At 37.4% G+C, this 26179-nt stretch overlaps 1 protein-coding gene across 10 annotated transcripts in view; it reads right to left on the reverse strand.

Moving 5' to 3' along the window:
* CDK14 (cyclin dependent kinase 14) overlaps nucleotides 1-26179 on the reverse strand; it is a 341278-nt gene that overhangs the window by 56624 nt on the left and 258475 nt on the right. The window contains exon 15 of one of the 10 annotated variants that reach the window (XM_086857922.1): nucleotides 1195-1215. The exons of 7 other annotated variants lie outside the window; for them this stretch is intronic. The gene's annotated coding sequence lies outside the window, so the exon portion shown is untranslated. Of the gene's footprint in view, nucleotides 1-1194; nucleotides 1216-20404; nucleotides 21115-24373; nucleotides 24396-26179 lie in introns of those variants that run through there. 2 more of the 10 variants (XM_086857906.1, XM_086857912.1) reach the window with 2 other exon arrangements.

Consider the following 26179-nt stretch of genomic DNA (forward strand, 5'->3'; position numbering starts at 1 on the left):
GTGATATCAAACTGCTACACTGTACAATACATTTTACTGTGTTCTGTGTTCAAAGAAAATAAAAGGAGAATGGACATGTGTGTAGCAGACCACGGTTTAATACAGAATTTGACATTGTCCTTTAAAATAGATGGATTTACTAAGTTCACAAAGACACGTCAAATATGTATACACAGTGGAGATGTGTTGACTTGAGAGAGAACTAGATTTCATGAATTCTTCAGGTCAGACATGAATGAGATCAAAATAATTCTTATTAATTAAATAGTAGAAAATACTATTAAGAGAAACCAGATGTTCACATTTCCTGAATCCTACACACTAATATACATAAATGCCTGTCTTTATATACATATGTCAATAGTTTCCCATGAAGTGCTTTTTCATATCTCCTCATGAAACTTCACTTGGATGAAGTCAGTAGCTCTCTTTAAGATAACCCTAAAATCAGGACAGATAGGTAGCAAACACATAATTCTGATTTGTGGGTATACACAAATCTCTCCCAGATCTGCCTGTTTCAGAGCACAGTTACAGGATATCGAATATCATATATACCATGTTGTATGGAATCCACAGAATCCAGAGATTTGTAGTTCTCATTGTTAGGGTGCTTCAACCAGAAGAACAAAACTATGCTTCCCAACAACAGCAACAACAACCACAACAACAATTTACTGTTACAACAAGTTACTGACCTGACATCTTGCATTAGGAAACAAGGAAATGGGTAGGGCAACAGAGAATTTATTCTGGCTGAAGTATGCAACAAAATGAGATGACTAGACACTAAACAATGTCTTCTATTTCTAGCAATCTTGTGCAAGCTGAAAGCTAGCAGAAGTATTCAGGCAACAAGGGTTTATCAAACTATATCTGTCTATAAAGTCAAAGGGTTGATAACACTCTAACAGTTTTATGCTGTTTCAAAATTGTTTCCACACTTGTACAATTACTGGTAATCACTTTCAGCAATAGAAAATAAGAAATGTAGGTGCAAAGAATAAAAAAGGAGAAAGTATCCTGTTTGCAAACTGTACAGTTGTGAAGTATGAGCTGCTGAAAGAATCTAAATGGTGTGATTTAGACTAAAGCATCCCAAATATCTGAACCAGCAGCACTCTGTGACCTTCAAATTTCCTCTGAAAAGTTCTGAAGCTTTTCTGTTCATGGGGATCACTTTAAAAATTGCTGACCCTGGCAAAGATTGCAAAACTGTCAAAAAAAAAAAAAAAAAAAAAAAGTTACCACCTTAAGCACAAGTAAATTACAAACCTCCCTTTCTCCTTACCATAAATACCAACACCCACTTGCACAGTAAGCCCTTTAATCTCTTCCTCACAAAACCCCTCATGCCTGGCATTCACTAACACATGCATTTGCAGTTATTTTTCACAGCCAATTACCATCCTGCCCTCACCCAGTCATTACCCAATCTTCCTGGACACACACATTCACTTGAAGGCATCCTCCTCCACTTCAGCTCTTCCCACACTGAAGCCCTCTCTTCTTAACCACTGGCCCAAATTCACCTGAGCTGCTGAGAGGTTTCTGAGCCACCAGAGCTCAGCGTGAATGGGCTTTGTCTCTTTGGATTTCTCCAGTTTTGTCTTATTTTAAGCAGAAAATCTTTGATGCAGGACCATTTCTTCCTGCTTTCCTGGGAAAGGCTTCCCCTTACATTGGACAGGCAGGAGTTGCCAAGACCGAAGAATAAATGAAGATGAATATCCCTGGCAGTGCCAAGGTCTCTCCTCATCTTCACTGCTGCTGACCCAGGTCTGATCCCCAGCTCTGGCCCCGCTGTCTCTGCAGTTTTCTAGATCAATATTGCTGCCCAAGCACCGACACTCCCCCCTCCCACAAGTGGGAACACCAACGCACCTGCTGCCTTAAGTGACGCCCTTACCATCAGAGAGGATCACACAAGGGCTGCCTTAGTCTACCCATCAAATAATATTTCCCCTGCTTTACAAACGGCTTCTCAATCTTAAGTGAATTATCTTTGTACATGTCTGAATAAACGAAAGAGATTAAGGACAGTTGGCGGTAGAAATATGAAAAAGTGGAAAGTTCCCATGGCTTTTAGCCTTGTGATTGCTCTTCTAAGCCACAGTCTTTGAGAAAAAAATTAATCTGCAAATGCTATCTTATTTTCTTGTAAGAATAGGAACACAGCTTTATCCTAAAAAAAAAAAAAATTAATCCGAATCTTTCTAAGAAAAGTAAAGTTCCTGACAAAACGGAAGGGGCAAAAAGTCATAAGAAGAACGTATCTGAAAAAGAATTTTTCACCAGAATTATGAGAAATTCTGTCACCCATTTCACTTTGAAATCCTATTTGCCACATACTCTATCGCAAAACCATGGTACGGTACACATTTTTCTCCCATCAGCTCCTTCTTCTCGCATTATTCACAGGTTAGAGGTCAGTTTCCTACAGACTGTAGAGCACAGCAGGAGCTGAGAAGAAGTGACACACAGACAGCCTTAAGTCTGTCTACCTGAATTCCCAGCTTCCACAGCTTCTCCTGCAGTGTTACAGGGCACATGATAGATGACTATTTCCCTTATTTTCTGTGGGACATAACCATTTTTCCACTTGACAGGTCAGCCAGCTAGATAATCAATACATGCAGACCAGTGGGCCCCAAGAGTCATCCTGTAAGTATGATAATTACATCCAAAATGCTGTAATTAACAACACAAACCACTATAAGCTCCACTTTTCAAGTGACCAGAGTGATGATTCAGAGCACAGCCCTGTACAAAGTTCCCATTTTAGGCTACAGAACTGGAAAGTCGAGAACTCTTCAATAATTCCATGTTAAAAACATCTTGGTTATAATTATTATGTTATGCTGGTAACACAATTTCATCTATAATTACTGACCCATATTAGAGGAGTAGGGCAACTAGTAGCTAGCTTAAAGTAGTTAACTTGCAATTAGCTCATAATGATTTCATTACTTGGCATATTGTTTTCTTACACAGAGCTCCCATAATTTCTTTTCTAAAATTACAGAGAGAATTGCTGATTAGGAATCTCCACATGAGCCTGGAATTTATGCACTTGTTTAATTTCAAAATAAATAAAACTAAATTATATACTTATGCACATGTAGGCCAGGCCTACTGAGATCTTTAGGAGAAACATATTCAGGCTTTCAAAACAGAGGTACAGCCATTAACAAAATAATCTCCATCTGCAAAACAGTCTTTCCTTCCCTTTACAGTGTTTGCAATAATTTAGGCAGGTAGTAAAATACTTTTACAATCTTAATCTTAATCTTTGTAATACATTTGAAAGGTTCTTCATGCTTCTTAAGTGTTCTAAACAAATTAATATCTGTGGATTTGGAAAAAATTCTACATGTATTTATTGCACAAAGCAAACAGCTAAACTTTGATTGTATATCTTTTCTGAAAATATTGATCATATTTCCACATTTTTTGGAAACACTCTTCAACATTCCTAAACAATAACAAAGAACCAGAGTCTTCATGTTTCCTGTATTTTTTTGTTCCTTTTTGCAATCTTCTGCTTCCCACTGGTTTCCCTATCTGCCCTTCTGCTTTGGTAAGAAATCCTGATGCATTTCTGGGAGAGTTAGTAAGGAAAAGAAAGTCTTGCAGTGACAGAGCTGCTCTGCAGACTGACAGCTCGAGACATGGCTTCTAATTAATTCAGTCTGGGGCCAGACATGGCAATTCTGTCTATGCAGAAATACCTCAGAGTCGAGGTCAAACACTTCATGTTGTCAAGAACAAGCAATTAGTAAGTGGAATTTCCACACTTTGAAATGGGCTCATCATTTGCTTTCAACTATATGGGCAAGAAATATTAGTATGTGTGGACTCAAGTCACCATCCTTAAAAAAACCCCAACAAAACACTCTCAACATCTGTGACGTTAAATTATTTGGGAGTTATTTAATTTTCTTCTGCATTTGAGCTGATGTTGCCTGATCAGTATAGTGGTAAGCTGAGGGCTAGAGGTGTTACCATCACAAACAGAGATGGTTCTGTGATTCTTGCAAATGGCAAGGCAAACCAAACCAACCAAAGACGGAGGCTATGCAAAGACAGCTGTGAAATGCCACGTGATCAAATATTTAATATTTATACTTCACTTACACATATAATTAGCTTTTTTCCTGAGTATACAAACAAAAGCACGTTTCTATTTTCACCCATATGCTTTAGGCAGACTAAATTGTATAAATGCAATAGATTATTTGAAGGCTCAATACATCCTGTATTGTGTAGATTGTAAAGATGATAAACATGTGTGTGCACACATCTCTGCACCTGAGTTTCACACAAAGGAACTTAGTCCCCGGAGAAGAGGATTTCTTAGCACAGTTCACTGTCCCTTTTGCACCATCACAAAACAAATGCTGATGCCAGCAATAGGAACAATACTTCAAAAAAAAAAGGGCTGTTTAATTAAAGTCTATAGAATGCAAATTCATTGTGCTGTTCAACATGAAAATTCTTTTCAGCTAGATACGGGATTTTTTGAGGTGTTGTCTTTTTTAATTATTTTTTTCAAACACGCTTAATGTCTTAGGTCTGGAAGCAATCCAACTGGATGTGACTGTGAAGTATAACTCTGAAAATGCTTGCAACACAACTCTGGCCTATTGCAATGTTGTTACTTTAGTTCTGGTTTCTGCTGGAGCCATGGCCATGCAGCTGCACAGGAGTCATTGATTAAACAACTGCAGCTCAGCTGCTGCCTTTTAAATAAAAATATTCTCTTCATTGTACATTTAGCAGTGGCAGGTTAAGTACATTTTGCCTTTGTTTTCTTTTTTACTCCCCAAGTCATGGATCACCAGGCAGGGCCACAGTGAGAAAGGGTTTGGCATGTTTTACAAATTTTGCGTGTTTTCTTTTAGGACACAAAAAAAAGGTGCCCAGAGGAACTACTTTTCCCTTGTTTAACATGGACAAAAAGCATCAAAAAATAGTAATTATTCAGATCCTACAGAAAAGATGTGAAATCATGTCACTGTTTCAAATGAAAGTTCAGGTTTTCAGAGACATACCCTATGATAAGTATGACACTTGGTATTGTTGGTTTATGCTACTATCCTAGATATTTTTTTTGAAAAATTAACCACAAATGGTTTTATTCACAAAAATATGGGTTTTTTCCTACAGAACTGGAAGTACTGGAGAAAAGCGTAGCACACAGTGTTAAGTGGGTCAGAGGAAGACAAAAAATAGAAACTGATTGGTTTGGGAGAGGATGTGAGAATGGTTATGTGATTTAAAAAACTCCAGATTCAATCTTTGGTAGCTTCTACACCAAAGATTTCTTGTGAGGCACACTGAAAACACGGTACTAATATATTTGTGTCATGCTATGCTCTTTTCCCTACCACTTGCCAATGGCAACTGCCAGGGAAAAAACATTCATCTTGATGGACTTTTAGTCTGCCTTGATATGGATGTTTTCATGTTTGTAGGAACCTTGAAAAATCCAGTTTGGGAGGCAGCTAACCCTGAGATCCTAAGGGTACTTAGGATAATCTATCTGCCCTGAGTGAGCTGAGCTCACTCAGCTATTTTTTGAGAAAAGTGGTTCTTAAGCCTAGAACATTATTTTAAAGTTGTAGTGTAATTATCTACAGGTACTTTTATATTAAATTTCATGTTTAATTGTATGCAATTTCCTACTAATCCTTAATTTTGATACTTCTGGAGCTGGAATTCATGAACATCTTGACAATAACGACTAATCAATATTTAGTCCTGTGATTTGATTCAACATCAATATGTGTCCTACAAATTGCATTTTTCTGCAGTAAAACACAATACTTTATGGAAAGAATTTGAATTTACCACAGTAGATAAAAATCTTACAGCACTATACAAACAAGGAAAACTTGTTCATCTGTGACAGCTTATAAACCCATCATCAGAAAAAAAAAAAATACCAGAAAAAGAAATCTCAGATGTGCCATGCAGTGCTTTCATTGTTTATCTAGCTGGCTGGTGGTTTCCAGTGTAGGCAGGTGACTCAAACTTCATCCACAGCACCTCCCTGGGCAGGGGTGCTGGAAGAGTACCACAAGCAGAGGTGTCTGCATGCTTAGCCATTCTCAGGAATGTGAAATATTGAAAGCTGAAGACAGAGTCAAAACTTGGAAGCAATGCACAAAGCTGAAGTCAATTCTTCTACTTATATGGGAAAGCTGAGAAAGCAGCTTTTTATACATATTTTCTCCCATTATACCTCCTCTCCTCCCACACCAAGAAATATTCTCACTTATGAGGACACAAGGATGAGACTGGTTGGGGAAAATGTTCCTATATATGGAAGAGTCTGAGTTAAAGATAGCTCTGGATGACAGATCATGTTAAATTCTCATCATGCCCATGCTCCTCACAGTTACTGTAGTAGAGATTAAATGATGAAGGAAAACCCCACTATTTAATTCCAGATGCTTCCTGACGGTGAAAAACTGAGGAGTCCTAAATTCCTATTTAATTCCTCTCATCATACCATCCATAATGTTAGTCTACATCTTTCGGTGAACCTGACACCTGGGTAAGCATTTATGTTTTCATTTAACAGCAATGTAAAGGTGCCAGACAATATTTGTTAGAAAATGGTGCTGTTTTTCATTTGAGAGGACAATCTCCATAGCTGAACGACCTGTAAGATCAGTGTTGCACTGTAACCATAATTCAAACCACAAGCCTATAATATGTGGTTTCTACTGCCAACATATAATGCTTGCTGAATATTTAATAAAGTGTTCACAGACTTTAACACTATATACAAGCATTTTCCTTAAATAGATGGGGACATGGATAGGAAATGTGATTGCCGTTTTTATTGTCAGTCCTGAGGTACGTGTGTAAATGTTTATCATCTTTACAATCTGGTTCTGTACAGACAGGTTTTATCCATATATTTCGTAATTTTTAAATTAGATGTGTTTGCTACAACAAGTATTTCTATCACATGCCTTTTTCTCTTTCTAGGTTAAAACTTCATCATAAATAAATGTCCTAAAAGTGACATTTATGAAGTCTTTCTTTTTGTGTTGAATTCCTAGGCCACTTAAGGACATAAAGAAGACTCCTCTCCCCAAAATATTTTTTAATAGGAAAATTTCTAATAACTGAATAGTAAGCCAAATAAAAGAGGACTGAGCCTGTATAACCAGAAAATATACAAGATTTCTCTCACTCCAAGTGACAAACACAGAAACTGGCACAGCTGAAGGCCACACTGTTCTGGAGACAAGAGCCTCCTCCTGCTTTCCACCCTGCAGGAAATGAAGAATGGCTGGTTGGTCCACATAGCTGCAAACCCATTATTTCTCCTCACCTCCCACCTATCTCCCTATCTGCCTCCAAGGCTGTGTAGGTGATCCCATGGGGGACAGATCCTTGGTGTACAGGCAGATAACATTTGGCACGGACTCCTCTGCCTGAGGATTTGACTCCTCTGAGTTCAACAGCAGCAGGACCACTCTCTCCACCGTACACTTCTAATCTGGCAAAGTTTTCTCTGTAAAGATGCTTGCCCTGTGCTCTATTCCTGACCCTGGGTTCAGCAGTGCTGCCATTCATGGCAAAGCTGAATGAAACCTGTTTCTGTTCACCCTTCTGTCTGAGCAGGAGGAGAAGTTTGGGCTCCATCAGGGGCTTCAGGGCAGCTCGAGCCCCCAAGAGCAATGCCAAATGAAGGCTATATGGGCACAGGCAGCCCATATCCCAGCCCTCTCCACTGCATCCAGCTCCTATGGTGGTCTTCCCATAGAGGCCTGCAGTGGGGTTGTAAAAACACAGCATGGGAAATTCGGAATGAATATGTAAATTATGTGTACATGGGAGTGCATTCAAGATGTACACTTCACAGCTGGATTTCAGAACTGGCAAAGCCAGAGTGTAAAAAATGAGAATAGTTTCTTCTATGAGACAGTTTCAGTCTTGATGAAGAAACATCATTTGAAGAGTGAAACAGCACTCAGGGACTCCTTTTGAAATTCCTGCAGCTTCTATATAGAGTCTTGGTTTCAGCTGTTCCTTCTGCCTCTCCATGGTTAATTTTAAGCATCCCATAAAGTCACATGGTGTGAATGAAGGGCAGGATTGGGGGGGAAAAAATGGGACCAACTTCATTCTCATTCCAGACAAATGGGGAACAAACCAAACAATTCAAATATCAAAGCAATTTATTGTGAAAATTTAGTGGCAGACTGACAGAGACTGATAGTTACTTAAACATACTGTAAGCAGATTAATAATAATTATTTAATAGGAAGCTGAGTACATTGTACCTAGTTTGGTTACAAGCTGTATAGATTGCTACAGCCTGTACAGATTTCTTAGCCTTTTCAGAGTGGATAAAATAAAAAATTACTATGTGCTAGAAGCTTCTTTCTTTGCTGACAGGAACCAACTACACTTTTGCCCCCTCTTAAACAAACCAGTGTACTTTTCACTCCATAAATCTCATATTACTTCCTTCCTTTTCATTTATTTTGAACCAGAAGGAGGAGTTTTTAACAGAAGTGCTCTATGGCAGCAAGAGGAAAACAGCAAATCAGGATGGAAGCCGCATAAGGAAAGTAAATCAAAAGTAATAAAATCATGGAGATCTAGCAAGGTTTGTGGGGGGAAATGAAGTCGAAGTTGACTGAATCCAGAGCTGGAGAAACATTACACATGAGAAAACACCATTAAAAATAGGCTGCACTCTTAACAGATGAGATGGGAAATGAAGTAATAATTTATAGCAAAGATAGGAAAAAACCTGCCAGGTTTGCAAATTTCAAATGAGATGCAAGTTTGAATAACAAGTGATAATGAAATGCAAGCACACAATCTTAAGGGTAGAACACCACGGAACAATTTAATTAAAAGGAAAACAATATGCTGTGCAGCACAGGATCAGAAAAAACACACTGCCTGATGTTTCTGTGCAGCTAACTAGATACCTATCTATCCGACAGGGCAAGCAATACATTCCAGTGCTTGAAAAATTTCACATAAAGGTTTGAACTTGACCTGAAAAAATATCAGTAATGACTTAAAACTTTCCAAATAGATATTTTCTAAAAATTCTTTCATCTGATTTTACGTGATGTGAGTATGAAACAAATGGAAATGTCTGTGGGCATAAGAACTGCTATGCATGTATATCTTATAAAGTTGGCATTACTTTCAAAAGCAGAATATGCCAAGCATTTACTGTGATAATTATGGCTATTTTTTCCCCCCAATCCTCTAGAATGGTCTTAAAAATTCACACAGTTTGGCAAGCCTTCTAAAAAGGAAAAAACCTCACACCCTAGAAACCTCATGTGATATTAAGCAATGCAATAAAATAGTAGCTTATTCTATATTGAAGGATATTAACTACAGTATGGGATATTGCAGAAGAAGAAGGTCTGCAGATTTGCAAATGAAAGTCATGCATGATTTATAAATGCAAATGTGAATAGTAGGTGATAATGAAATACAAGCAAGCAAATACACATGATAGATCAAATACCCTGGGGAGGTGGGGGAAGTGTGCTGCACTAAATGTACTTTTTCGAATGTCAGAGTTGGACCCAAATGGCATGAGAAAGCAGGATCTTGATAGAGTGGAATTATAGGAAAATAGCATGTGGATAATACCAAATGAAGGTAAAGGTAGAATGACTGTTAACAGTTGTGTGAGAAAATACTCTGCTAAGGTGTATTAAAAATAAAGGCATTAATCTTAGTCTGGAAAATAAAATAGTGCTTACATTGCCCACCAAATTTAGCCACGATTACCAAACCTCAGTAAGTCCACAAAAGAAGACAATGTACATGGATGAATATCAGCTGAAGTTAATGGATATTCTTGATTTACTATGATTAGTAATACACAAATACAATATTCAAGAAACAGACAAGGAATGCATATTCAGAGGACAGTAACTGCTCCTGGGGAGCCAGGGCAAAGCAAACACCAAGAGGAGCTTTTTCACTCAAAAATACTTTCGGACACATAGCCCAGGTGCCAGCAAATTTCCTTCCATGTAGCAATAATGACAGATTGAAGGAACTAATGCATGCTTTCCTATATTTTGACTGGTTCTGTAGTTAACAATTCAACTGTTGTTTAAACTGAAGGACTGTACATGAAGAAACCTTACTAGTTTCTTTTGAAGAATTATAAATTTTGAAGAATTATTCTTTTTAGAGAGGAACTGGGGTCAGGGTTAAAAATGCACTCACCATATACAACTTTGCCTGACAAGAGAGAAGTGGCATACATTGATAAGGATGTAAAAAACCCAAAGAGGGTAAACTCAGACACAGCTCAATTAAAAAGAAAAAAAAAAAAGAAAAAAAAAGAAAAAAAAAAAAGTGAACTGTGTTACATGGGTCTGCCTATTTCATCTTATCTTGGCATTATTGCAGTAGCTATCTGCTGTTTTCCTACAGTTTTTAAAGCTGCAATGATTTTTGTGTTGGTATGCAGAGGAAGAGTTTGATGGCCTTCCAAATCTGTATTTACAAATTAAGAATCAGTCACACAGGGCTCTGTCAATATGCAAATTATTAAAACATAACTAACACTAATAAATATTAATAAAACATAACTAATAAAGCAATAAAAGATAAAGAGGTTAAGTATCTAAAATGATCTCTAACCCGTAACTTGATGCCTCATGTAAAGCACATACGTAGATAAAACCAAAGCTTGGAATTTTTGGGCAACTTTGACAGCTGATGTTTTAGAAGAGTTTTCCATCAATTACAATCATAGCTTTGCCTGGAACTGAGCCATGGATATCTGGCTTACTTTCCTTACATATATTCCACGATCTCTACCTGAAGCAGCTATACCAGCTCAGAGAATTTACTTTAATGTTTTAGGTGGCACATATAAACAACTAAACATGAAATGTAAGAACAAGGAAAAACCCTCCCTAGGATGGATAGATGAAATATTTAAGTATTTATATATTATATAACAGACTGCCAGTACTACCTGGGCACCCAAGATATCCACAGAGGTTATGAGGGAGGCATTCAGAAAAAGGGCTTTCGAAAGAGCTGCACCATGGCTGAACCTTCAAAGGGTTAATTACATAGCTGAGTGTCTACTCCATTTACTGATAAGCAGAAAATGTTGTAATTTTTTGGATTTATGAATTGCTGGGGTCAGTCTGTATCTTGCACACAACAGTGTCTGTCTAGCTCTATCCCTTCCATGCTGGGCAGAGACAATCCCTCTCTCGCCTGGAACCCCAGAGCCCTCTAAGCCGCTTGCTCCGTAACCTTGGCAGCTGGGGCTAACACAATTCTTCATTTTTGTTTTTGCAACTGGGCCTCTCTAAATAAAAACTACAGAGCCTTGTTAGCCAACCACTGAGCGTGAAATCATGACATTGCAATCCCCTACTCTAAGACTCAATCAATATTTTTCATTACAGATTTGTACAGTTAGGTCAACGAGAAGAAAAATGTGCATGGAGCAAAACAGACAAAACAGCAGAGAATTACAAAATCTCATTCAAGATGTAAGATTATTTTCATTATAATGATGTAAAAAATGCACTCTGATGTAGTTTTTAAATAAAAATGAAGGAGACCTACACTAGATCAGACACAAAAAAGTGATCTGTACAGCCTGTATCGACGCATCTTGGTAGTACAATCTGTTTGACACTCATAAGGTTTACTGTTCCTTTAAAAAAATATTACATTATTGTACATTAAGCAAGTCTAAACATAAGAGACAGGTTTAAACTGCTGAATTTTCTGGATGATATTTTCATTGCATTAATTAGCAAGAAGAAGGATTAGATAGAGGCACAGGGCTAAGCTGGTAAGTTTCAGCTTGAGAATCAGGGACAATCTGCTCCACAATGTAGTTGCTGCTCTGACCCATTTCCAACAAGTTTTAGCTCAGTAGTATACACTGGACTACTCATTTTCCCGAACCACACTTGAAAGCATGATGATAGAACCAAACATACTGAAATTTTTGATAATGCAAAGGTGGCCACTACAGACTTTTACTTGGCAGGCTAGGTTTTACTTTACCTTCTATAGTTATAAAGAATAATATATGCAATATATATATATATATATATATATATATATATATATATATGCAGGGTAACAATCCCTAACATGAAGCCCCATGATAAATCAGGATAATTTGGTAACAGAAATAAAGACCATACCTGCATTTTAAAAACCTTATTTTTATATAATCAAACATTTGTTGAAATAATATTTTTCTTCTGTATTTGAAGAGAAACATCACTTTGTGCCATCAAATACTCTTACTCCCGGGAACTATGGTTACAATAAGCCAAATATGTGTTATGTGTTACATGTGAATCTATTTCACATAGTAGCTACATTCTAAAATGAATTGAACTTCATATATGTGAACACTCTTGGTGAAAAATCACTGTCATGTAATAATGCTAATATGAAACCATGGCCTTGATCTGAAGGACAGCCATCACAGAGGGATTTAGAGGGCTTTTATAATCCTAGTGACTATTTTACCCTAATGAAATCGCTTACTGAAGGCCCAAAGATAAATTTTTCTTCTGATGGGAACATCCTCGCAAAGGGTGGCTTTATTACAGGTCCATATTGTTAAACTATTTCTCCTACTGGAAGATCATCCACTCATTTGTTCAAAGACAATCTCACTCTGGGTAGGAATTTGCTTCTTCATATGTAACCTCAATTTTCAATCTATCTTTCCTAAGTCCCAACAAACCCTTTGTCCTCCATTACTGTCTTACAAAGTTCAAAAAGCCAAAATACTTAATGAAGACTGAAAAAAACCAAATCACTTTATGATCTATAGAGGACTGAAGTTTACTCAGCTGGTTAGAGCATGGTGCTAATAACACCAAAGTTGTGTGTTCAATCCCTCTACAGGACATTACTGAAAGAGTTGGGCTTGATGGTCTTTGTGGGCTCCTTCCAACTCAGAATATTCTGTGAAGTGTTTATAAATTTAAAATGGCTTTTGCAAACTCAACTGTTCTTCATGTCTGCAGCAAATGGAAGTAACTATGGATTTGAACCACAGCAGGAACAGCCAAGTCTTTCTTGATGTCTAACAGTAAGGACAGAAAGACTCTGGAACAGGCTACCCAGAGGAGGTGGTGGTATCACTATTATTGGATGTTTTTAAAAACAGGTTAGTCAAACATCTGACAGAATGACACAGATAGAGCTGATTCTGCCTTGGGGAAGGCAGGATAGACTAGATGACCTCTCGAGGCTCTTCCTGCCCTATTTTTTATGATTCAGTGATTCAGCACATAGCTTTGAAACACCCTGGGGCTTGCTTCTTTTCTCACCTCATGTTATTTTTAAACTGGTGCAACTTCACTGACTTCAGTAGAGCTTTTCCTCCCTGTCCTGCAGTAAGTGTGAGAAGAATCAGAACTTATATTTCTTACACAAATGGAGACTGGGTCTACCCTCCCACTGTGCTGCACAGCTGATTTCCTGAGATAACATTTTTTACCTCTTTAAAGCAAGCAGTATCAGTGATTTAAGTCAACCTTTGTATTATTTTAGTAAAAATCTGAGTCCCATTATATGAAGCAAAGGTGAAAAAAAAAAATTCAGAAACATTCTTTGCAATTTTCAGTGAATGTCAACTTTTTCTCCCAACGTGTTTCTCTTTGTGTAGGGATGGAGCTTGGGACTGAGAAAAAGTCCACCTCACCTACAGAAGGAAGCCACAGTAGATAGCAAAGAGGAGGAAAGAAACAGGAGGACCAATACAAAGTATTTAGCAGTGCCTCAGAAACAAGGACACTACACTACAGTTGGCTGCAACATCTTGTAGACAGGGTATTCTAAAAATGTTACAGACTGGGGGTGGGTTTAGCATGTGAGCTAATGAGTGTGGAAGCTAATCACATTCCCATCCATCAATCCCTAAGGACAAAGAAAAAGATAAAATATGTCAGAAGCCCCCGAAGCTACACAGCATCTAGAATACCACGTATTTGAAAATGTCAGAGCCATCCACATTCCACATGCAGTCAGCAGGTTTACACAGAGCTTACAAAACCCAAAAAAACTCTGTACTCCGTGCCACAGTCAGTGAAATACTATTATAGTGCACCAGCTTCAGAGGAACCACAGAAAACATAGTCCATACTGACTAGTTTGTTCTTTGGCTATCATCATCCATAGATGTTTCCTATCTAGGGACATCACCATCTGTCTTGTGGCATTCATATACACACACACACACACACACACACACACACACACACATATATATATATGTATGTATGTATATATATGTATATATATATATATATATATAAATATAATATCTCAAAAGTATTTTCTGCTCATTTGATTTTGCTTTTAATGGATAATTAATTGTCTGCTTATTTTTTTGGTGTGAATGACATTCAACACCAAGTAGTAAGCTATGCTTTTCATATATTTAATGTAATTCAAACTAATAATAAAAAAATGAAAATGGCTTTTGCAAATTCACTGTCTTAAAAAATGAGTAAATACAAATATAAATACAAATACAAATACAAATATAAATATAAATATAAATATAAATATAAATATAAATATAAATATAAATATAAATATAAATATAAATATAAATATACTTGCAGGTGGATTTTCACTTTCAGAAAATTCATAGAAATGAGGATTTTGAAAACTGAGAGACTTCATCTGAAACATGCTGCTCAGTGCTCCCGCACTTTTTGAGACCTTTGGGAGATCCTGTCTTCTGATTACAGTGGTCACTCATTTTCTGTGCTCTCAATATCCCAGCTTATGCAAAACCTCATGAAAGAGATGATGAAGATATGAATGGAAAAATTCTCATAGGCTGCTAAATCCAGTGGTAATTGAACCTGGCATATTTCCTCTATTCTGGTCTAACTGGGATTTGAATATTTGTTTCCCTCAAGTAAAGGTTGTGAAATCCCCTGAAACACAAAACTATGATGAAAAGGTCCCTAGTGTGCAAAAGAGATTTCATTTACTTGTGTAGTGCTTTGAGATTTGATTCTTCTCTTAAGAGCACCAGATTTCCTTGGGATAACGAAACATTGTATAAAACCCCAAGGAACACAGAAAAGTTTAACTCCCACTTCTGGATTCCTTTCATTAAGAAAAAAAGTATCTGCAGATTTGGTGGGAGGTGGCAGGGGGGATGTAAGTTTTTGGCCTGAGGAACAGTTAAAAACTAGTGACAGGTTTCAAGATGTGTTCAAAAACATAGTTTATCTATGCTCAGAGAAACAATCTTTTATGTCTTTAATGCCAAATCACTCAGACAAACCTGTACAAAGTTTAATGTGACAGCAAAATATACAGCTTTGTCTTTTAAGAAGTCCTCTGTCAAGCACCTTCACAGTACATCACAACATGCCTTCTCTGCTTCTAAATTTGAAAGCCTGTTTCACATGGTTCCTTTGAAAGGGCCTACTCTGCATCCAAGTTTATCACAAGGTCATCTTCCTTTCTATGCTTTTTTCTGCCATTATATTTGCTCATCTCAATTAGATTCCGAGCTTTTGAGATGGGTGATGGCAATCAGAGATAGCTGCATGCTGTCATGTTAGTTACCACATGCCAGCTCTTCCAGAAATGAATACTATTCACTTGAACAGGACCTTTGTTAACGTGTTTGCTTGGTTTAGTTTGTTGGGGTTGTTTGTGAGGTTTTTTGTTTTGTCTTCTTTTCCAGCAATGCACTGTGCATAATGGGCAAGGCTACTCCTCAGCCTGAGTACTAAACATTCTGTGAGAAAAAAGGTACCTGAAGCATCTTGAGTTTGTAATCTTTTTAGTATTATCTTACTGGTCAGCTGCCCAGATCTCTTCATAGGTAGAGACTGAAATAATCGCAATAATAGAGACTGTCTAGAGAAATGAAGTGGATGTCTTTCTAACTGTGAACCTTCATGATTTAATCAGGGGCATTCTTGTGTATTCTGGTTTAAGTGAAGCTTTGTGAACCTCCTCCCCTTGGTACTGGCATATGGCTCTTTAACCTGTCTAAAGTGGCATCACTTGCTGTTCATTCATTCAGAGGATCAAGTCCAGGGTAGTCAAAACAGTGGATACAGCCTCTTAAAAACAGAACTTAAAGCAGGGCTACCTTGTCTTCTATAGATACGACATTTCTGACAACATTCTCAAAAAGGGGACTAAAATCTTCCCAACTGCCACCTCTCCTGCTCATAGCAGTAGAGGCTTGGACCTCGACTCCCTTCATTGAAGGAGACATGCAAGTGAGCAGTCTTTACTCTGGAAACACAGAAACAGTATTTTCTAGCCCCAAAAATTTGGTTATATTTTTGTAAGACTTCTGACATAATTAGAGTTAAGAAAGTTCAAGAAATGCAATTTACTTCTGTCTCAGTTTTTAGTTCTTAATAATAATATGAATTCCATTAATAATATGCATTCATGGGGTTGTCTGAAATTGTGCATTAACATTTCTCCTAAAGCAATATCCCTTTTATCTACATGCTATTTTCCCTATCTGTCTGCATAAGGACCCTAGAATTTCTTTTAAGATATAGCCATTCAATAATTACTCAAGACTCCCATCTACAAATTAATATGACTGGAGCATTTAAGTATCATTGAAGAGGCAGGAATGAATTCCAAATGGAAAAGCCAGCCAGTTACATCAATAAAAACAGATTGTGTGCAGAGAGGGGTAGCAATCTGCAAAGCTGAACATGTGGCCTGAGATCTCTGCATGAAGGAGTATTATTTAACATACTATTGCATGGTGCTTAGCATGACTGAGCCTAGCCTTGCTCTGAGCCAGGGGAGCCACATCCTAAGACAAAATGTAAAATAATGACATTTCTCTTCCATAATAAACAGAACACATTCCTAAACAAAGACCAAAATTTCTAGAGTCAAAGATAAAACAAATTTTTAAAAACTGCAATGTCAAGGCCTTATTGAGAACTTCAGGTTAGTGACCAGCCACATTCTCAGATAATGAAGAACTTGCTAAGAAGAAGGAATAACAGAGTTGACAGCAAATACACAGACTGATCACCATGACATAGCAACTATAAAGAAAAGAAAACATGAGATTGGATCATTGGATCAAGTAGTAGCTGATAGCTAAGATGACAAGATATAACCATATAAATATTGTGACTGGAGGCGAGTTAATAATGGTCTTGGTAGGTACAAGTCATTAGGATTTCTTTGTGGTAGCCCTGTAAATTATACATGGGCCTGCTTTTAGGGAAATCGTCTTTCTGCACTCCTGGAGCTTTTATACCAAATAAAAAAAATGAAGGAAGCAAGCAGAATTATTTTTGTTTATGTAGCAATTTTGACAAACAGGAAGGAGTGTCATCATTAGATTAAAAAAAAAATTAATCACATTATGTCAAAATGAATCAATGTAGTCAAAAGTCAAGGTAGTCCTTTCTGTCCTCTTGCTCCTCAGAAGGCATTCTTTACCTAGTGACTAATGGGGGAGGGCTGGGAAGCTCCCTAATAAACACATTAACATACATTTTGGTGTATGCCTGGTATTATCCAAGTTCTTAAGAATCTCACTAAGTTAAGACATCTGTAGGGATGACAAGCAAAGCTGTCAAAGTGAAGTACAGCACATATTCAAAAATGCTAATGGGTATTAACCCACATATATAAATAAATAATTAACATGCAACAATTCTCTCTTCACATTTAAAGAAGATACATTCAAATCTTTCAATCCACTCGGATTAGATAATGATCTCTTAAGCAAGCAGTTTTTTCAGCAACCCCAGCTAGAATCCCTTTCTAATTTCTAGGACATCAGGTTTTTCCTATGTGACTCAAGATTATTATCACAATTTTAAAATAAAATTATCCAGCAAAATTATTTTAAAGTAACCAAGTATTAGAAGATGATTTTTTTCAGTTAAGAGTTCAAAAAAATCTGATTGACAGAAGTATGTGTGACCAGGCTACAAATCCAGCTTTAAAGCTCCTGTGATTGAGTGAAAATCATGCTGACCCAGTACAATCTAACTCTGTTGTTTCAAATCTGATAAAAACCCCTAAACTGATAGGTTAACCTTGAACCAGCAGGTTTTATGGCAGTTCCCAGTAACCAGCATGGAGCCACTGTACTCTGCTCAAATGGGATCAGCTATCCATTCTCAATCCAGATCAAATTTCTGCTGCTGGGAAAGCAGGAGTGCACAGACCCCACCTCAATGACTGGAACCATGGCATAATTGTAGTTAATGCTGAAAAATCTCTCTGTGCAGTAAACACACCTTTAACAGAGTGTTATTCATACAAAATACATTAAAGCCCTTATAATAATTCAGAAATTTATTTCCTGGAATAACAGATTTCCAGTGCTTTAAAAGAAAAAAATGTAGCACAAAGGAGCTCAGATAAATTAACAGTTCTTCCATATCTATTTTCTCCATGCGAAGTAAAAATAAGTTTCACAAAATAGGTAAGGTGTATTTGGAAAAAAAAACCCCAAACAACTAAAGGGGATGCCTGGTCTCAGAGATGACCTAATTTAACATATTTAGGAGGGGATTTCTGTCAGCAAGGAAGTAGAATACAACTTTCTCCACTAGAACAGGACTGACCATATGCACACCCTCAAGGCACAGCTAACATGGAGTGCCACAGGTAAGTTCCCATACCTCAAGAGATGGAACAGTCCAAATCTTGACTTCAGTAGAGTCTAAGTAAATGGCTGCACCTACAGAATCTTAACAGCATCAGCTGGGACTCAAATGCTATTCCTTCATGACAAAGAACATGAGCAACACATTTCTGACTAGAGCTTCCCAGCAGATGGCCCTTTGTCCAGTGACTCCAAACAGCTCTGGATTCACATGATGTGCACCCAGCACACTACTGACTCTCAGCCAAAAAGGAGAAAGAACTACCAGTTACATGCAGCTCCATGGTTCAAGCAACTCCCTCCTCAGCTTATTTTCTCCTTTGGTGCACTCACTGTCTTAAATTTTTTATTACCCAGTGAAATTCACTCTAAAAGAAACAACTCTTGGAATAACAAAATAAAAAGGAAACACATTTTCCTCCCTTAAATCAAAACCACTGTGCCAACCTGGAATCCCCTAATGACAACATGAGCCCAAGACAGAACAATGGCACAGTTGCTTGATAAATCACAGAAAGTGAAATTAATATTTTATAAATGGGAATGGAAAAGTCTGTCAGGAAACCAAGGTTCTGCCAGGATTTCATTCCAAACCACATCAGAATGAGATACCAGAATACAAATAAAACTGTGCAACTTTTCCTATGACCCTTTTGGTGGTCCATCTAAGTCACCTGCAGAACTGTATGGAAAGAGAGCGGGATGCTTTCTTTAAAATGAACACAGATCCATTTCCTACCTGCTGTGTTATTTCTCAAGGAATTCACATGAATTTGCAGTATGAGAGCTGAAGCTCAGATCTACAGCTTTCCAAGTGGAAAGGCAAGTCCATGGCCACACAAGTGATAGCAGTCTGCATGCATGCATACCTACTGACAAGTGTTTCTCATTCTCCTTCAGCTGTACCCCATTGCTCTTGCTCAAAATTTCACATCTCTCAAGGATTTGTTTTTTCCATTGTATTGCCAGTGCAGATTGCATGTCATACACAAGTAAGCAGCTCAAGTAACTTTACAATCTTGTGTGATAATTCTAACATTATCAGCCATCACTGTTTTTTTCCAACAATTTTTGCTCAGTGATCAATTAGCCACTGTATAAGCACAGGGAGTCACCATATCCACCCTCCTGTTACTGTCATAAAAAGAAAGGACCATTCCTTTAGTAAAATTCAGTACTGGATAAAGACAGCTTTTGCTATATCCTTAAATTTTACTTTGTAATTTTAATTGTATTACTGTAAAAAACTGGAATATAGATTTCTTTTGAAACTATTTTTTGCCTTCCAATTATTAAAAACTATATTTTATTTTAAATTTTATTTTCATCAGCTCACTCCCTGTTGACAAAAATGCCCTGCTTAAAGCACATTAAAATAGTGAATCAGAAAATGGATGCTCTAATTTACTAAATAAAGTAAAAAATAAAAGACAATGTAATAAAAAGATAAAGCCTTCATAGAGAATTGCAGCAATTATATCTCCACAGCTACAATATAACCCAAAACTTTGCAAACCCTTTGATTATTGAACCATGGCTGAAGTGAATAATTTGGCTTTCACTAAGAAAACAAGCACATTCATTGTCACCACAATGGAGAGAGGCAGTTTTAATTAAACCTTATCAAAAGATGAATAAAGAATAAACTCAATACCCATTCCACGGGATTCTATTTTCATCTGTTTAGTTTAAGCTTGCCATGTTCATGCAATAATTAACCACTGTCCAAGGAATGCTGGAGTTGTGTTAATGTTGGTAAAGATTTAATTAGTTCAATTATCTGGAGAGTATTGAAGGCTCAGCATAGTACCAATTTCTTCAGGCTTTATACATACCTCAGATCAAAATACATTAAACTGAAATATAAGCGAACAAAGAAAATTTACTATTTCACTTCAGCTACCGAATGAATGTGTGTTTAATAATTTTATTGCCCTCATTTTAAAATGAGGTTTCAGAAATAAAATATGTAAGCTGTGACTTACCCAGTCTTCTAGATTAGCTGGTGGGTTTTTTTTTTCCCTAAGTCATCTTATATTTTAAACAAAATTAAGTTTACTTTAGAACAGAAAACCCAATGCTTCTTTAAGCAGGAAAAAGTATAGTTCCTTTTACATTTTTTTCCCCCCACTGCCTACATATTTTATGTCTTTCAAGGAAAGTGAGGCATTTAAAAAGCATTGAAAGCAGTGACACAGACAACTGTTTCAATCTGTCAGACAGCATGGACAGACAGTAGGGATCATTTTAGAAAATAGAGCGGCCCCCCAGCGGCCTGACCTTCCTGGTGGGAAAGCGAACACAGCGCGGTGCTTGACAAGCTCACCAACAAAGGAGTATATTTAGTCCCCCCAAATTCTGACACGCTTCTCACAGGAAAAACGCAGAGCAGGACGAGGCGTCGCTGGCTGCTGCTAACAAAGGGTGAGTTCTAATTGGAGATTGCACCGTTACTGTGAAACAAAGAGGAAGAGATGAAAAGTGAAAACACCGCTTCTCTACACGCAGACTGTAAGCGTTGGAGTGAGCCCAGCTTCTATTTTTTTAAAAACTGTTCATATTAGATGCTATTCAAGTTGCAAGCCCTCTGGATCTGTATGTGCAGCTCCTGCTGCCTTCAGTGGGAACAGAGCCCAGGAACGGGAGCGTTAGAAGATTTCCCTCCTTGTGTTACTAAAATATTATCATTAGCTCTTCTTTAGAAGGGATGTTTGAATAAACCACATTCATTTTCCCGTAAGGTTTAAATGACATGTTTATTACTACCACGGTCTGTCCTTGTTTTCCCAACAGTGTGTTTTGAAGCATGAGCTCTTTATAACCAGTGAAAGCTGCACAAAGATGGCCAGCACGTGAGAAAGTCACAGGAGTTTATCTCCTTGACAAGCTAAGCACTGTAGGATGATGTTATAATTTCCTTATGAAGCAATAAAAACTTATGAGTTAATATAAAAGTAGCTGTTTGGAAATTGCATATTCCATTATGCCCAGGCTGGATTCAAGCTGCTTGTCTCTTTAGGCAGCCAAAAACTACTTTATAGATTGCACTGTTACACTTCCAATCAGTAGATACCATTTGGTAAATAAGCCTTGTGAAATACTGTACCTTATTTTCTACTACTCATTTCAGCTGGAAAAAGGTAAATGCTATAAGGAATAAATTAAACTAATAAGAGAAGGTGTGAACTGCACACCAAGTGCCAACTGATGCCTCAGTTCAGCTCCTGATTTTACCAAAATTTGATCTCCCCTTCCAGTTTTCTCTAGGGTGGAAGAAAAAGGGAGATGCTGAAATTCATTCAGTCTTTTCTTGAGTCCAGATGGCAGATAGTGCTCAGGAAGCAACAGGATATAGCACGTTTTCCATCAACCACCTCCCTTTCTGCTGACTGATTTTCAAGTTGCACCAACAATCTGAGGACTGGAGGTCCCCTGTAGCCTACTGATTGCAGACTTGCTTCTGACTGTGTTTCTGTGAGAATTCATGACAGCTATGTGGGAGACAATAAGGCTAATAGATGATTAAGTATTTAATGATTCACATTCATCACTAGCTGAAAAAAATACTCAGCTGAAACATCAATGTCTGTCTCTGAGTGAGCATAAAGAAGCATTTCAGGTTAAAAATACCACCGCAAACAAGTCAGAGCATGTATAACTGAGAGCCAAATTTCATCATATGTGGACTCATTTATTAATATTAACAGGATTGTAATTTTTTCCCCTTAATTATAACTCTTAAGTAACTGTAGAGTAAACACAAATATATCCATACAGGTATACCCAGCATCATTTGTTATCTTAGAAATTGCTTCATCTTCTTTCCCAGAATTTCACCAAGCCTTAAAGAGAGTACTGGCTTTACTAGAGAAAATTCAAGCTCTTTTCAGGCCAGGATGTTGCTCACCCTAACACTCACAAAGCATTACTAAGAAACATATGTTGCTTTACAATGACCATTAATTATAAAGCTGATGAGAAAGTGAGCTATGTATAGACATTTATAGAAAAAATGATACATATAAATATATACATATATAAAAATGATATATACAAAATTCGATATAAAATCATACATGTAGAATAGAATAGAATATATATGTAGAATATATATAATATATATAAAAATTAGATATTTTATTATATTTTATATAATTATGTGTGTGTGTACATATATACACACACACAAGCACACACACAAAATTTCCATGAGCATTACCATTCAAATAAATAATTCATTACTAGCTAAAATCATTAAGACTATAGCAATCACACACAAAAAAACTGCAGCAACAAGAAGCAAAAGCCATCTATTTCAAGTGCTATGCTATTAGATGACCTATTTGGTCTCTAAATATTAATCATCTCCCTGAGATGATGCTCTTTGTCCCATGTGAAAAACCTTGGAAGCTGCAGTATACACTTGAAGTGGATAGTCATTCTGAGGAGTAATTTGCCTGCCACCACCTTTAAATAGTTTTGGGGTTTTTTAAACACAAATCAGTAATTTTATCTGGAAAAGCTCTAAGGCATGGTCTGGATCTGCTGCAGATTAAATACAAAAGAGGTTTGAGGCTTCTGGCTCATCTCTCAGGTGAGAAAAAAAAACCCCAGAAAGGACAGAAGAGATCTTAGTAGAGACACAGCACTTTACCCCAACTAAATCTCAAAACACTGTTTTCAGTTGGTATGAATTGTCTACTTGTTAAAAAAAGAACTGTGTTGGAGAGGGCAGTAAGATTTTTGTCTGCCTCAAGCCTGAAGAGTATCTGATTTTCATGCTCTCTGCATTTTGAGAATATAATTCTCCCTTTTTTCTCCTAGTCTGAAAACATTTTGTGATATATGAGTTCAGCCAAGAAGTATTGGGGAACTTTGTCTACACCAAAAAAAAGAAACTTTAGGGTATTTCGTGAAGATAATGAAAAGAACTTGTTCAGGTCTGCAGTGTAAGTAATTTTTACCACACAAATTCCTCGCTTTTGTGTTAGCAAAGAGGAATACTTTGAGTCTTTCAGTTTAGGCGATCTTCAAACAGACAACAGTGTGTAAACAATCCCAAAGTACATAACTTTACCAGAACAACCTCCAGTCTGTGTGCAAGGGCTTCAGAAAGGCCCCCTTCATCAGATTTCCTTCTGCTCTTCACACTGAACAAAGCCTTGGCTGACAATACTGAAATCTCCTCCTTTATTTGGATTAAACCCCCTTTGCAGGAGAAGTATGCAAATGCTATACGTGTTTCTCTTGCTGAGGCTACTCTAACCCAGCTATCTTTTCACTGTCTATTTTCCCCCAGCAGACCATCCTATCGGCTGACAGGGAGACCAGCCTTTTAATTCAATCTTTCACAACACTGACAGTTGGATGCTGGGGCCTGCCACGAACTCTAAAAGGAGCTCATTTAGTCATAATTAACTATTCCCTGCATATTTCCTAAGGTATGGTAATTGTGCTAAAAGCCAACAAGTGAAGCATTCATTCTGGTTTTCTTTTAAACTTTTATTTTTCCACAGCAGTCTCTTTCTCCCCTCCTTCCTCCCCCCCAGCCCCCCGCCTTTTTTATTTTATTTAATCTTTTCATTCTTTCTTTTCTTCCTCCTTGGAAACATTTAGAGTAAAGAAAAGGAATGACGGTGGAGATAGGGAGCTGCAGAAAACTGTGATGTGGGCAGTTCAAAAGGCAAAGTCTGTCATACGATACAGGACCCCATGGCAGCACTGAGCTATTCAGCTGGGTAAAACATAAAGAAAAATGAAATGAGTAGAATAGAGCTATGTCATTAATACAGAATGATGGACATCCTATTTGGGTAACAGGGAGTCATGAATATACATTTCTAATTCCTTAGATATGGTGATAAGCGATCTCTGTTTCCATCAGTACCAGAGTACATGTATTTGAACAACCTAAAATCCTCAAGTTACGCAGATGTAAAGCACTTTACACACTATTCCTCCCTCCTCCCCACAACACAAACATATACCATGTCCCACTGCATGCCGTGGGGTTCTCAACAGGGATAAGGTGTGACAGATCCAGCTCATCTTTATCACTGTTGAGATGGGAAGCTTTGGGAATCTGACATGGATTATTTACCTTAAAAGACAAAATATGATCTCAAATCTGCCCTTATCTGTGTTTTGCTTTGTTTAAATGAAGGAGGGTTTGACAGCACTCTCTGTTTGCTTATAAGCTTTTCATCTGTTGAAATTCTTGTGCCTTTCAGAAAGTTTGGGACCTATGGGACACCTTTCCATCTTAAATGTGCATTGGGCATGTACAAAAGCAAAAGATGACAAAGCTAAGTGTCTCCACATTCCTTTCCCTCTGAATGTGCACCAGGAGCAAAGAAATCACTGGCTTTTCAAGGAATGCATGAGAGGGCCACATGTGTGCTGGGGGGACAGACATTGTGTTAACACTCAGCAACTGGGCCAAAAGGGCTAAACACAGCACTGAGGTTCCTCATCCTTATGCAGCATTTTTCTAGAGCCACAAAATGTGGTAGGACCTTCCATGAATAGGGTGAGTAGGATCTAGGAATTACAGAATTTATACTTCATGTTTCAGGTATAATGTAATAAATAAAATCAATAATCAAAGGAAGAGATAAGGAAGAGAGACTGCAAAACTTCAGATAACAAGGTCATATAATGATTAATTTTACTTATACTCACATATTAAGGATCCTGTCTTTACTTTTTAGTAGCATTCATCTATAAATATACTACATTTGCTTTAGACTTGTAAAATATTTAAGAATTAAAAAATTGAAATTTTTAGTTCAAACACTAGAGTACAAACACTGTTCTGAAAAAATAATGTTGAAGAGTAGGGTGGATAAAATGTTTCTCAAATCCTTTTCCCCTCCCTTTCTTTCTAGACTATATCAAATTTGTGGATCAATATGGTTTTTAATGGCAGGCAAAAACACACTAAGAGCCAAGCTGACAGGCTGTTGCTGAAATTCTTAATGATCTGTTTTGTTATCATGGTCTGGGATTTTGTTTTCTTAGGGGAGGAGGTTTGGGGGTGGGGGATGTTTGTTTAACTTCTGTGCATTATTGTGATCACAACACACAGTGGATTAACAACAGAAATTTAAAACAGAGCATCTCTCAGTAGACATGAGCTGAAAATGTTGATGTTTGTTAGCAAGAAACTGGGCTTGTTTCTGTGAAAATAAAATGGGTGAAAAACACCACATAGATAAGAAGCTTTGCAGATCTCGCCTGGCAGAGCTCCTGCTTTTTTTGCCCACAGTGTTTTAGCTGCTCTTGAGCAGTGTTGCTTCCTCCAGGCCAGACCCTGCAGATGTTTCTTCTACCTCTGATGATTCTGTAAGGGCCATGTGTTTAGACTGCATTTTGTTTACTCCCTTCCACAGGAGCTCACAGAAGGGAAATTAGGTTTCTCAATCAGATTGCTCCATTGAGGCACATTTCAAACATCCTTCTAAATCCCCAGGTGTGCTACAGTTTTTCTGCCCTGCATTTAGAAGTCTGGAAGAAGGA

This window comes from Cyanistes caeruleus, chromosome 1 (assembly GCF_971803275.1).
Source record: "Cyanistes caeruleus chromosome 1, bCyaCae1.hap1.1, whole genome shotgun sequence".
Lineage (NCBI taxonomy): Eukaryota > Metazoa > Chordata > Aves > Passeriformes > Paridae > Cyanistes > Cyanistes caeruleus.